Source organism: Anser anser, assembly GCF_964211835.1.
Source record: "Anser anser genome assembly, chromosome: 1".
Lineage (NCBI taxonomy): Eukaryota > Metazoa > Chordata > Aves > Anseriformes > Anatidae > Anser > Anser anser.
The window spans coordinates 164,388,827-164,400,610 of record NC_139720.1 but is presented as its reverse complement, the minus strand read 5'-3'; the positions used below and the strand labels follow the sequence as shown (position 1 = coordinate 164,400,610).

At 34.8% G+C, this 11,784-nt stretch overlaps 1 long non-coding RNA gene across 1 annotated transcript; it reads right to left on the bottom strand.

The window, feature by feature from the left end:
• Positions 1 to 555: 555 nt before the first annotated feature.
• Positions 556 to 7,691, bottom strand: LOC310892876. The gene is made up of 3 exons (XR_014578538.1): positions 7,502 to 7,691; positions 6,124 to 6,179; positions 556 to 1,946 (listed from the first exon to the last, which is right to left on the bottom strand). It is a non-coding gene; the product is annotated as an uncharacterized lncRNA (long non-coding RNA).
• Between the last annotated feature and the right edge of the window lie 4,093 nt (positions 7,692 to 11,784).

Sequence of the window (11,784 nt, the reverse complement as noted above, 5' to 3'; positions counted from 1 at the left end):
TGACACTCCAGACAATCAGACAATCAGCTTCTTTCTTAAGACCATTTTGGTACAAATACAATCATGCCAATCTTAGGACATGACTTAAAATATATATATATATATTTATTTATTTAATGTATATTGCAATCAATAATGCATTTTTTTCTCCAAATATTTTTTCATCTACTTTTCCTCCTCAGTGTTTTGATCCTATACTGCCGTTTAGGTTTTCATAAGTGATACCATCCTCTCCTTGACTCTTTCTTTTTCTCTCTGTTTAGACTTGTTACAAAATTGCTGTGCTACAAACTTGAGAAAAACAAAAACAAAACAAGAAAAACATGAGAACAATTACTTCTCCAATGTACAGACATTTCTATCCACCTGTCTCTAAAACTATAGTTCGGATACCATATCTATGTGGAAATTTTCTTCCTCCAGTTCCATCCCAGCACATCTTTAGTCTTCTCCAGTCCTTGCCAGTCTATATTAGTTTACTTTTGGAGTCAAAAACTTAATCATATCTGCAGTGAGAAACAGTGAGTAATCTTTAGGGGAATATTAGTGGAATAGAGTTACTAGAAATCCATAGATGTCTATTTTAACAAGACTTTCCTGGAAATAAGCTAAATTTCAGAGAGTTCAATGCCCAAATCACATTTTATATTTTTTTACATAATAATCCATTAACTTCCAACTGAATATATGTATACTCAAAACCAGATACATACAAGATTTACCACAAGCTTCTAGGAAACTCGTTTTTCAGAAATAAGATTTAAAAACTGTTGATTTAAAAATATATATATATCTCATTTTAGAACTCACTTGTTTCTCTATTTTCTTGAAGTTTATCGGTTTAGTTCTCTCCTGTCTCTGTACTTAAGCTTGTATAAAGTTATCTAATATTAAGAGTTTACACTTGTAGTTAATAATAACTTTATTTTTTACTTCAGCTTTTATTAGTCAGGCACAGATTCTAGTTAGTTTGTGTAACCATTGTATAATAGTATTCTACAATTGTTCTACTAGCAAACTAAATTTTGAAGTAAAAGTCTTTCTAACTCTTGTGCCAGATCTGAGAAAGTGTAATTTTTTCCCCTTTATTAACACTTCCACTTTTATGGGTACTTTAGACAATAAATGACATCTTTATGTAATAAATACAGTATGATATGATATAGTATTACATTTATATGTCACGTTATCACATACCTCAAGATTGTCATAGAACAGCATAGAAATACAAATAGAGAGCTCACAAAATTGGGTCTCATATAAACCATATTGTTCATTGTATTCAGCCAAACAGGACAATTTGCAAAGAAGTTAATTGCATAGAGTCAATTACAAACTTATTCCATTGGTTTCATTTAGACTGTCTCTGGAATAACGAGTGATTTTCATATGCATTTGTGGATCTAAAAGAGCTATTTTCAAGTGAAGGAGTAGCCATTCAGTGTCACTTTTACCTAAGCAGCATAAATCCAAGCCAAAACAACTCCCTGGTTGAGTACCTTAAGTATATCTGTATGTCTTTTTGTTTCCCATGGCAACTACATTTGCTCATAAATCTTCTGGTGTTTTTATGAGAGAGAAAATCTATATGAAAATAAAATATTTATGTATTTAAATTAATAACATAGTTATATGGACTACTCCAAGGTTCCTGTGAATATCTTTTGCTTTTACCTTCAAGGTACAAGGAATAATAAATTGAAATTTTTAGTGGGAAAGGTGGGGGTGGATTTTCTTTTTAGACCATAATGAATCAATAATGCTACAAGAGCTATCCTGTAGAATAGAAATTCACAAAATATTTTAAGAACACAGTGTTTGTAGTTTTCTTCCAACAATGCAGAATTAGACTGTTTATTTTCATTTATTCTGAAAGAAATCCTTTACAAAACAATATAATGTAAAATATTTTTTTCCAGTTGAAGAACTGTGGGCTCAATTCTGATCTATAAAGAAAAAAAAAAAAAAGTTATTTTTAGACACATGGTTTCTCCAATGCACAGAATTTATACAACTATGCATCCTGCTTTCACACACTTCTTTTGAGAGACACACATTTAGTCTTGCTCTCAAACTTATCTAATTTCCTGAATAGAAGTTAATTATATGAAAATGTTGTTCAAAGGATAATTGAGCAAGGTAATGAATCTGGATGAAACTTCTGTTTATCATTTCACAGGGACAGAATACGTAGAAAAATAATAAGCTTTAAAAAAAAAAAAGTATGAAAAAATGTATCTTCCAACCAGTTTTCAAAAATGTATTATCAATTTGTCTAGAAAGAAGAAGAAAAATAAATAAATAAATAGAATAAGGCAACCCTGTCCAAAATGTATGCTACATTTCTTCTGATCTGGTTAAATTGTGGTTCTCAAGAAACAACCCAACCTTCACATCATGTCATGTGTCACATTGGGGGTTATATAAGTCAATATATAGCATCAATAATATCAATATATAGCATAAACAGCATCTTACTTTTTAGTTATATACAGAGCATCATTAGAATCGTATTAGATTTATATGGATATGATTAACTATAAATAAATATAAGTCCTTCTTATAGACCCTTTTAGCAGCACATCTGTTAACTATTTCAAGTAACTTCCTTGACAATTTCTATGACTGAATGCTCAAATAAACATAAATGAATAAATAAATAGGAACAATCTTGTACAGTATATTTGCTACTTCTGTTTCAAGCCTAATGTTCTGGTCTACAATCTCTGTAAGTATTCTGATCTACAATCTCTGCATGAATTGAAAAGGTTAACAATATAGCTGTCAAATATTTGGAGGAAATATTTGAATTAAAGAGGTCAAGGACTATACCAGAGACCAAACTAGCCTGAATAGCTTTCTTTCTACTGTGTAGCCAAGCACTTATGATTGTTCTTATCTGTCCTATAAATTGGTGAAGCACTGTGTTAAGTACTTTCTAGGGAAGAAATCTAATATAAAATTTGAAAGACAGGAGTCTTAAATTGTGCAATTTTGAAAATATCCTAAGAGAATCCAGCTGCAGGATTTCATAAGGTATGTGAGAGGCAATGTGAAAGTTCTAGCTTCAAAAATAATTTAACTTGATCAGTAGCAGTCTCTATTTCAACTGTTATGGGGTTCTGTTTGGGAGTGTAGTGTGTACAGCTCATCAGAATACAAAATCTGAAATTTCTGCAAGGTTATTTGCTAGGAAAAAAAAATGCATTAGCTATGAGACATAAGAAACGTTTTGCCCTGATGTCTGCCCAAGAGAGGTTTCAGATTATATGTTGTCCTGGTTCCAGTTAGGACAGAGTTAATTTTCCCTCATAGTAGCTGGTAGGGTGCTATGTTTTGGATTAGGATGAGAAGAGCGCTGATAACATGCTGATGTTTTAATTGTTGCAGAGCAGTGTTTACACCAGGCCAAGGACTTTTCGGCTTCTCGCTCTGTCCTGCCAGCGAGCAGGCTGGGGGTGCAGCAGGAGCTGGGAGGGGACAGACCCAGGACAGCTGACCCAAACTGGCCAAAGGGGTATTCCATACCATCTGACGTCATGCTAAACAATATATAGGGGTGGCTGGCCGGGGTGGGGGGCCGGGCTGCTCGGGGATAGGCTGGGCATCGGTCAGCGGGTGGTGAGCAATTGCATTGTGCATCACTTGTTTTCTTACACATTATTATTATCAATACTATTATCATTATCACTATTATTATTATTATTGTTATTATTATAAAATTCCTGTCTTAATAAACTGTCTTTATCTCAACTCACCGGCTTCACTTTCCCGTTTCTCTCCCCCATCCCAGAGAGGGAGGGGGGAGGGTGAGCGAACGGCTGTGTGGTGTTTAGCTGCCAGCCGGGTTAAACTACAACATATGTACATCTCTATAAATAAATAAATAATATATATATATTAAAAAAAAAAAAAAAAAAGCTGTTGGGCAAGGAAAGCATATCCAAGATCTGAGGTAAAATATCATTGAGGATGAGAAGTTAACATGCATACCAGAACTAAGCACATAATCTGGGTAAAATACAAGACTAAAGTTTAAGCAGTATTGAAATTACTTACTCTTCAAGAATGAGAGACTCATGACCCAGCAATGTGCCCATCTTGCAATAAAGGTTAACGGTGTCCTGAGCTCCAATAGGCAAAGTATTGCCAGAAGGTCAAGGGAGATGATCCTTCCCCTACACTCAGCACCGAAGAGACCGCATCTGGACTAGTGTGTCCAGTTCCAGGCTCCCCAGTAAAAGAGAGATATGGACATAGTGGTAAGAGTACAATGAAGTGTAACAAAGATGATTAAGGTACTGAAGCATCTCTCCTAGGAGGAAAGGCTGAGAGACCTGGGACTAATTGTCCCAGGGACTCTTGATCTGTCAATATGGCGAGCAAAATTTCCTAGACAACTGAAATGTTTAACACATACTCAGATTTGTCAGATTAAGCTTGTTGGTACCCTAAATTAAAATTCTATTTAAATTCCCAAGAAAGCTTAGAAATCCTTTAGCATTTCTCATGTAAACTTTATACTGGCAGATAATGACAAGATAGTGACCACTTTTTTTTTTTTTTTTTTTAAAAAAAACATAGTAGTGATTAAATCACCAGTCCAAAGCAGGAAATGCTACAGTAGTCCCTTCCTCAGACTGCAGAAGTCTGTGGCAAAAGACAGTCTTGAATATCAGTCCAGAGGTTATAATGGAAAAGAGAAAGCGAAAAAGTTGTCCTGTCTTCCTGCTAAATACAAACGTCTATAAAGTAAGATTTATGTTGTTTGACACAGAAATTATCTATGCAATGTATACGTTCCCAGGAGTAAAGAAGATCACAATACACTGATGAGTACATTTTTTCCTAGACATAATGATTATTGAGTTCTAGTTGCTTGTACGAAAACTTTTCACTTCTTTTGTATTTGTGAACAAAAGTCCTAACAGAGCACTCTTAACTAGCTAGGGCTTCTGCACGGAGCCAAGACAATACTGAAAACAATTCTAGACCAAGAATTCCATATGAACACAATAGCTGACTGTAGAAACACAGAATGTGTATAAGAAAAGAAAACACTTGTGCTTAATTAAAACTTGGTAAAGGAATCAAGGTTAAAATAGAACATTGTACCTTTAAGAGTGTCTAAGGTAGCAAGACTGTGTTGCATTTATGAACTGGGTAATTACTGTGCAGTGTTGGGGTTCAGAGCCCAGCAGAGATGCTTGCATCTAGACAACACTGTCAGCAATATCCTGTAAGACCAAATTAGTCCTGTCACTGGAAATGACATTTGGGTATGTGTGAAATGAGAAAGATAAAATAACAGAAATGAGACTAATGAGGAAGAGAAAATTAGAGGCAGAAAAGATAGGTAGAAAAACAGAGAGGAAAAAAAAAACAAACGGGTGGGGGAGAGGGAGAAGAGAGAAAGGAGGAGTAAAGTCAGGAAGTCAGGTAAAGAACAAAGGAGGGTAGGATCTCCCAGTGAAAGGAATGAGGGACAGTAATATAGCTAACCAATACCTGACAAGCCAATTAAGTACTGGGAGAACCCCCTTGGATAGCCTGACATATTCCCTGTCATATTTATACCTGAAAGACTTGGTCTAGAAGGATTGAGTGAACACGAAGAGGGTTGCATTTTGGTACTAGATAGAGTGGGGAGAGAAGGGTTACAGAATTGTAGTTCTATAGTAGTTTCTGTCCCATTTGATCATTCTGTTTCTTACTTATTTTTGCACCTAAAATATTTTCATTGTAACATAACAAATTCAGTAGGAGATAAATTTATTCCTTCAGTAAATGACAGCCTAGTGGTTATGGTGTTGTCTTGGCAAGCAGAGGAAAACATTTCAAATATCTTCAGGCTGGAAGGACACAAAATGAGTCAAAATCTAACAAGATAATCAACCCCTTAAGAACCATTTATTTCAGAAAATCACAGTCTTCTCTTTCCCACTTCAGAAAACCCAGTGACAGAATTCTGAGTAGATTCTCTCTCCACAGATTATTGAGTATTCCCTCACTGATACAAAGTTCTAATTAGTCCACAGAATGCATTTTGCAGCAAAGCTGTTTATATCAGATTCAAGAGCTCTATGATAACCAAGGTTGGAGTCACTTTGGAATTAGTACCACCTGTCATATCCTGTTCGACATTAAGCTTTTGGGATCTCTCAGTTTCTATGATGAATCTAGGTATGAAAGGACAGAAACTGTGTATTAGAATACCAAAACCAAATTACGATACATAAACATTTATTTCTCAACCCTAACTTTGTTCTTAAGTAGAGGAATATTGGGAAAACTGGAGTAACTCGTTCCATTTAAATACCAACATCAAACAGGCAGGATCCAAGTTGGATCCTAGATAATTTTAGACAAACTTGAGAACTGACATGCGAGGAGCCTGTTTTTGCAGTCTTTATTGAAGGGAAGTTAGAAGTAAAACATTTCTCAAGAACAATTGCTATTATTTATAAAATAATTTCAGTTATTCAGGTTCAGGAACATCTGACATAAAGATATCCCTTAGGGAAGAAATTTTGATCCAGCTGTATCAAAGAGCGAAATTCTCAACAATTTTATCCAAGATGAAAGCAACTGCAGCTGCTGACAAGAGAGTGCATAGTGCTGTCTGTGCCACACATTGTGTAATACTGAGCATGCACTACATGGGGTAAAACATTATCTTCATCCTTCTCACCTGACTCAAGGTGATGAGCCCTGTTTTTCTATTGTATAGAAGTATTCAAGATTCCTTTTTCTACAACAAATTTTGTCATTTTATGGTTTCATTAAGTTTTTGCTTTTGAGCAATACCATCACAATCTCAGTAATTTCCAGTGTACATATCCAGGTGCTACAGAAATAATAATTTCTTGTTTCTCTAAGGATGTTATAATGCCAGTCTTCAATGTATTACCTAAAACAACAAGAACTTTATCCTACCTCATTCATTTTTCCTCATACAATTTGCTGTAGATGAAATGAATATAGATACTATTGCAACTGAATAAATGTAGCTGTATATGCACATATATAATATATATATAAATTCAGGAATTGGTGATCATTATGTTTGTAGCATTTAGAAGATTAACAAACCAGGTCAGTTTCAAAATTTAAAACAAATCTTTGCTGCACTGACATTAATTAACAATACAATTCATGCTAATTAATTCTTACAGATTACAGTTCATTATTATTATGTATTCAAAGTGGTCAATCCTTAGTAATTATATCCTACATTACTTGTGAGCACACCAAAGTGATGTCTAGTTATCACTGATGATTAAGATCTGGGACAGTCTTTATTGAAGAGTCTAAGGTGATCAGACCTGAGAGCTCTTCGTCAAGGATAAATCAGACAGAAGTAGGTTTGTCATCTCTCTCCTACTCTGATTTTGTAACTTTATTTTTTTACAAGACAGTTAAGTTTCTAAACTTAAACTTCCTAGTCTTTTGTTTCCAAAGGGAGAAGACAAAATATGAGGTGGAACTAACAGGCAGGTACCTTATCTTGTAGCTTGTCTAGTTTCATTGCTGCTTTAGTTTTTATTTTGTTTTGTTTTCTCCTTGCTTGGCTGTTGCTTGTTTCCTTAAAGCAAACACAGTCTTTTCCCAAGTCACCATTTCGTACTTTTACAATGACCAGTAACTGTCAATCACTGAGTTGTTAATAGTCATGCAACCTTTGTTTTCAACCTGTGGCCATATTTTCAAGGTTTTTGCTGTTATCTTCACTTGAATTACATATTGTGACAAGAGACACCTGGTAACAAGCTCACACAGCTAGTCCCCATAACAAGTTGATAACAGTAGGCAAGGATGAGGGCCTTACACAGTCAGAATAAGGCACACCTAATAAAAGGCCTATGGTCTGTTGCTAACAGAGACAATAATCTTTTCAGTAGACTACCAGGTATTGAGGTGTTTATGTGGTTAGAGTTTATTAGTGTGCTTATGTTTGGGTTCATAATTAGCAAATTTTAAAATTTGTTTTGTGTACTACTCTTTTCATGGGTTGTACCTGGCCTCTACTTTAGCTACATAATATACTCTGGATATGTTATTTGTCTTCTCTTCTCAACCAATTACTTTAAAAGTACTTATCTGTATTTCAAGGTTGTTTTTAAATTTAAGAATTTTGAACAGTTATAAAAATCACAATCCAGTGAATACTACAGGAACAGTAATGTACGTAAACTATATATTCAATTAAGAGTTCAGAGTAGCTGACCTGCAGAGCTGAGGTTCATTAAAATACCTTGTTGCTGTATTGGGACATATAAAATAACACAGGTCTTCCACATTAAATTTCTCTTCACGATTGATTCAGAGTTTTTATTATTATTATTAATTTACTAATACTATTTTATTTTATTTATTTTTAACTTTATAGCATTAATCAGACTTATTAGAATAATTCAGATTATTTTCCTTCCTGTGTTTACTGTAATTCACATATAAAATATATCTTATTGATGATGGTAACTGAATTTCTTTTATGATGTATTTACTCAAGAAATGACTTAAAGGAAATATTTATTGCAATATATTGATATTCTTCTAACTACTCATTAATTAAACAACAAAAAAAGTAAATAAAATGACACTGGTTTATATCAGCTGAAATACTGTCCCACCAAGTATATCTTTTCTCTTTATTTCTTTATGTGTATTTCTATATGGAGCACAATTCTACTTCCACTGGAAAATAAATAAATAAATAAAATTTCTCCATTGGCTTCAAGAGAGTAACAACATATGACCAGGTACTACTTAAACATGGAAACATGATTAAATCTGATTTTATTTTCTAAGTCCAAGATTATTGGAAGGCTGTCATAATGGTCATATATAAAGATGAAACCAGAATTAGAAGATCATTAAAGATTTCCCTCATCATTAATGATAAGTGCAACTGACAAAGAATTATGTTATGAGACTGCAATGGAAACTATTGGGAAAATAGTACAGTTCAAAATTAAAGAAGAATCTGAGAAGTCAACCAGAAATCTCCTTCTCATTTCAGTGACACAATAACAATCTTCTAAATAATTATAACTACTAAGAATAAGGTGTAGGCATTTTCTGTATGAAAAAATTTTACAAGTTTCCTTCTACAGTAGGTAAAATTTATAATCTTATTTATGAGAGCCACGTCTGATTCTAGCCTTGATTTAGGTTAATGGGAAGAGCAGAATTTCATTAGCATGAAGAAATTATCTCTGGGGTTGTATTAACTGAAAGGTATTCTGCTTTTTTACTTCTATGTGTTTCATTCCTTCCATATCCATATAAACCTGCCCAAGGACTTAGATATACCTACAAATTTCCTCATCCTGATAGTTGTCACAAAATAGGAAAGGGAATGTATAACCATATAGCACTTCTTTATAGTAGTGAGACTGCACCCATGTTGTAAGAGTTATACAGGTAAATTTTTGGTGACCGTGTTGCCACTATTCATCACATTTATTTTGTTCCAAGCATTTCAATAAAGCCATCTCTTCATATTCATACAAAGATCAATAAGCCAGGCACTGGATGTGTATGTTAGGGCCCTGAAGACACCATTTGGCCAAACTCCCTGAGGGAACTCACCTGGGACCTCCGTATTCAGGGTCTCTATACTCTGTTTTGGCTCAACTGGATCCAAAACCAATTCCAGAGATACTGTGGAGGTCTCTGGCCTGTGACCATTCCAGACTCTGGCTCGGGGCCAAGAGCTGCTGGAAGCTCATCTCCTGGATGTATATATTAGGCCCACACTGTAGCTTGTCTCCAGCCACTCCTGACAAGACTCTCTGGCCAAGTCCCAGCTTGCAATCACCATAACTTGGCATCAGTTTCCAGCATTTAAGTGTCTGAATGAATTTCCAAATCAGTGGTGAGAAGTACAAAACACAGCTTTAAAAGATCACATATATTTCATTAGCTGATTAGCCTCCCAGACATTACTGACTGAATTGTTTACAGGCTATATTCAGTCATCATAGGTATCTACTATTATTTCAAATATCCTAAAGTATCAGAGATAGCTTGATGTATTCCTGAGATATCGGCATGGAGACACATATAGAAATGTGCTTTTCTGGAACAGCAGTTAGATGCCATATAAGATACACTAGGATTTATTAGGTGATATAAGACCTTGGTATACAAATAAGTAATTAAATTAAAACCCCTTTGACTGGAACAGAAGCTCAGGTGTGATGCTCATTTATAGAGTGACATTTAATCACGTGGATCACATACAGCTTGTTCACATGCAAGGTATTATACAAGTTACCAGTACGTAAGGATCTCACTGCCCCAATATTAAAGATCTTAGAAGTGTCCGAGCATGTTTCATCATTTCCACAGAGCATGAGAACATCTACATTTATAACAGGTAAGCTTCAGTCCCTACACCCATTGTCATTTACTTTTAAACTAGCATTTAGCTGACAGGATTTAGAAGAACATTCTTCCTGGGAGGCAAGAGATCTCGTAATAGGATGCTGAAGTTTTCTTGTATTCTGTAAAGTATCTGCAATTGTTTATTTGGAGAGGCAAGTAATGACTTATTTGAAATATTAGTATGATTCAGTAGAGCAATTTGTTACAGTTATTATTTGGTAATGTTTATTATGCTATCATAGCCTGTTGTACACAATGATATATCCATTGCCACACTGTAAGTGAAGAATCTCTCTGGACTTTGTCCAGATACATTAAGCGGAAATAATAATAATAATAATAATAATAATAATAATGGCAATATTTACTGTTTAATTCTGGTAAGTTCTGTTTTAAAAAAAAATCTGTAGATTTTTGTGATTTATGTAATTTCATTTGCTTTCATTTCTGCTTTGAAAGGAAAGATACTTTATATGATTGTTTTGTACATTGAGAGGTCCTTACTATGAATAAATCTGAGGAAAAAAATCACCCTTCTATTATCTGTCTGCATTGATTTATGTCATGAATACTGTACTGTTAAGTACAGAATGTTAGATCAAATGCCGTATAAACGTGAAAATCTAAGTTATCTCATACATTTTGTCTTAATCCTGTCCTTTCTGATCCACTCCTGTCTTCTCTCTCTGCCGAAATCCAGGGGAAATAAAAATCCATTGTAAAATTTAGTCATGTTGGCAAACACCTGTTTGATAACAGGTGACTACAACTAAGGCGAGGCAATGAAACATTTGAAGAGATTTAAATGAGTAGATTTTCAGATATTTGTATTATAATTGAGTTGTCCTGAGCTTAATACATACTTATTTTGGTAGTAGACTTTATTTTGTTAATAAAAGCACTGAAACAAAGCCTATTTAGTTACAGAATGCTTGAGGTTGGAAGGGACCTCTGGAGATCATCTAGTCCAAAATCCTGCTAAGCAGGGTCACCTAGAACATGTTAAACAGGATCACATCCCATCAGGTTTTGAATATCACCAGAGAAGGAAACTCCACAGCCTCTCTGGGCAACCTTATTCCAGTGCTCTGTCACCCACACAGTAAAGATGTTTTTCCTCCTGTTTAGATGGAACTTCTTGTATTTCAGTTTGTGCCTATTGCCTCTTGTTCTGTCGCTGGGCACCAATGAGTCCATAGTCTGGCCCCATCCTCAACACCCTCCCTTAAGATGCATACACACTGGCAAGATCCTCTCTCAGTCTTATCTTCTCCAAGCTAAACAGGCCCAGTTCTCTCAGCCTCTCCTCATGCAACAGGTGCTCCACTCCTCTAACCATCTTAGAAGCCCTCCACTGGACTTGCTCCAGTAGTTCTATGTCCCTCTTGTCCT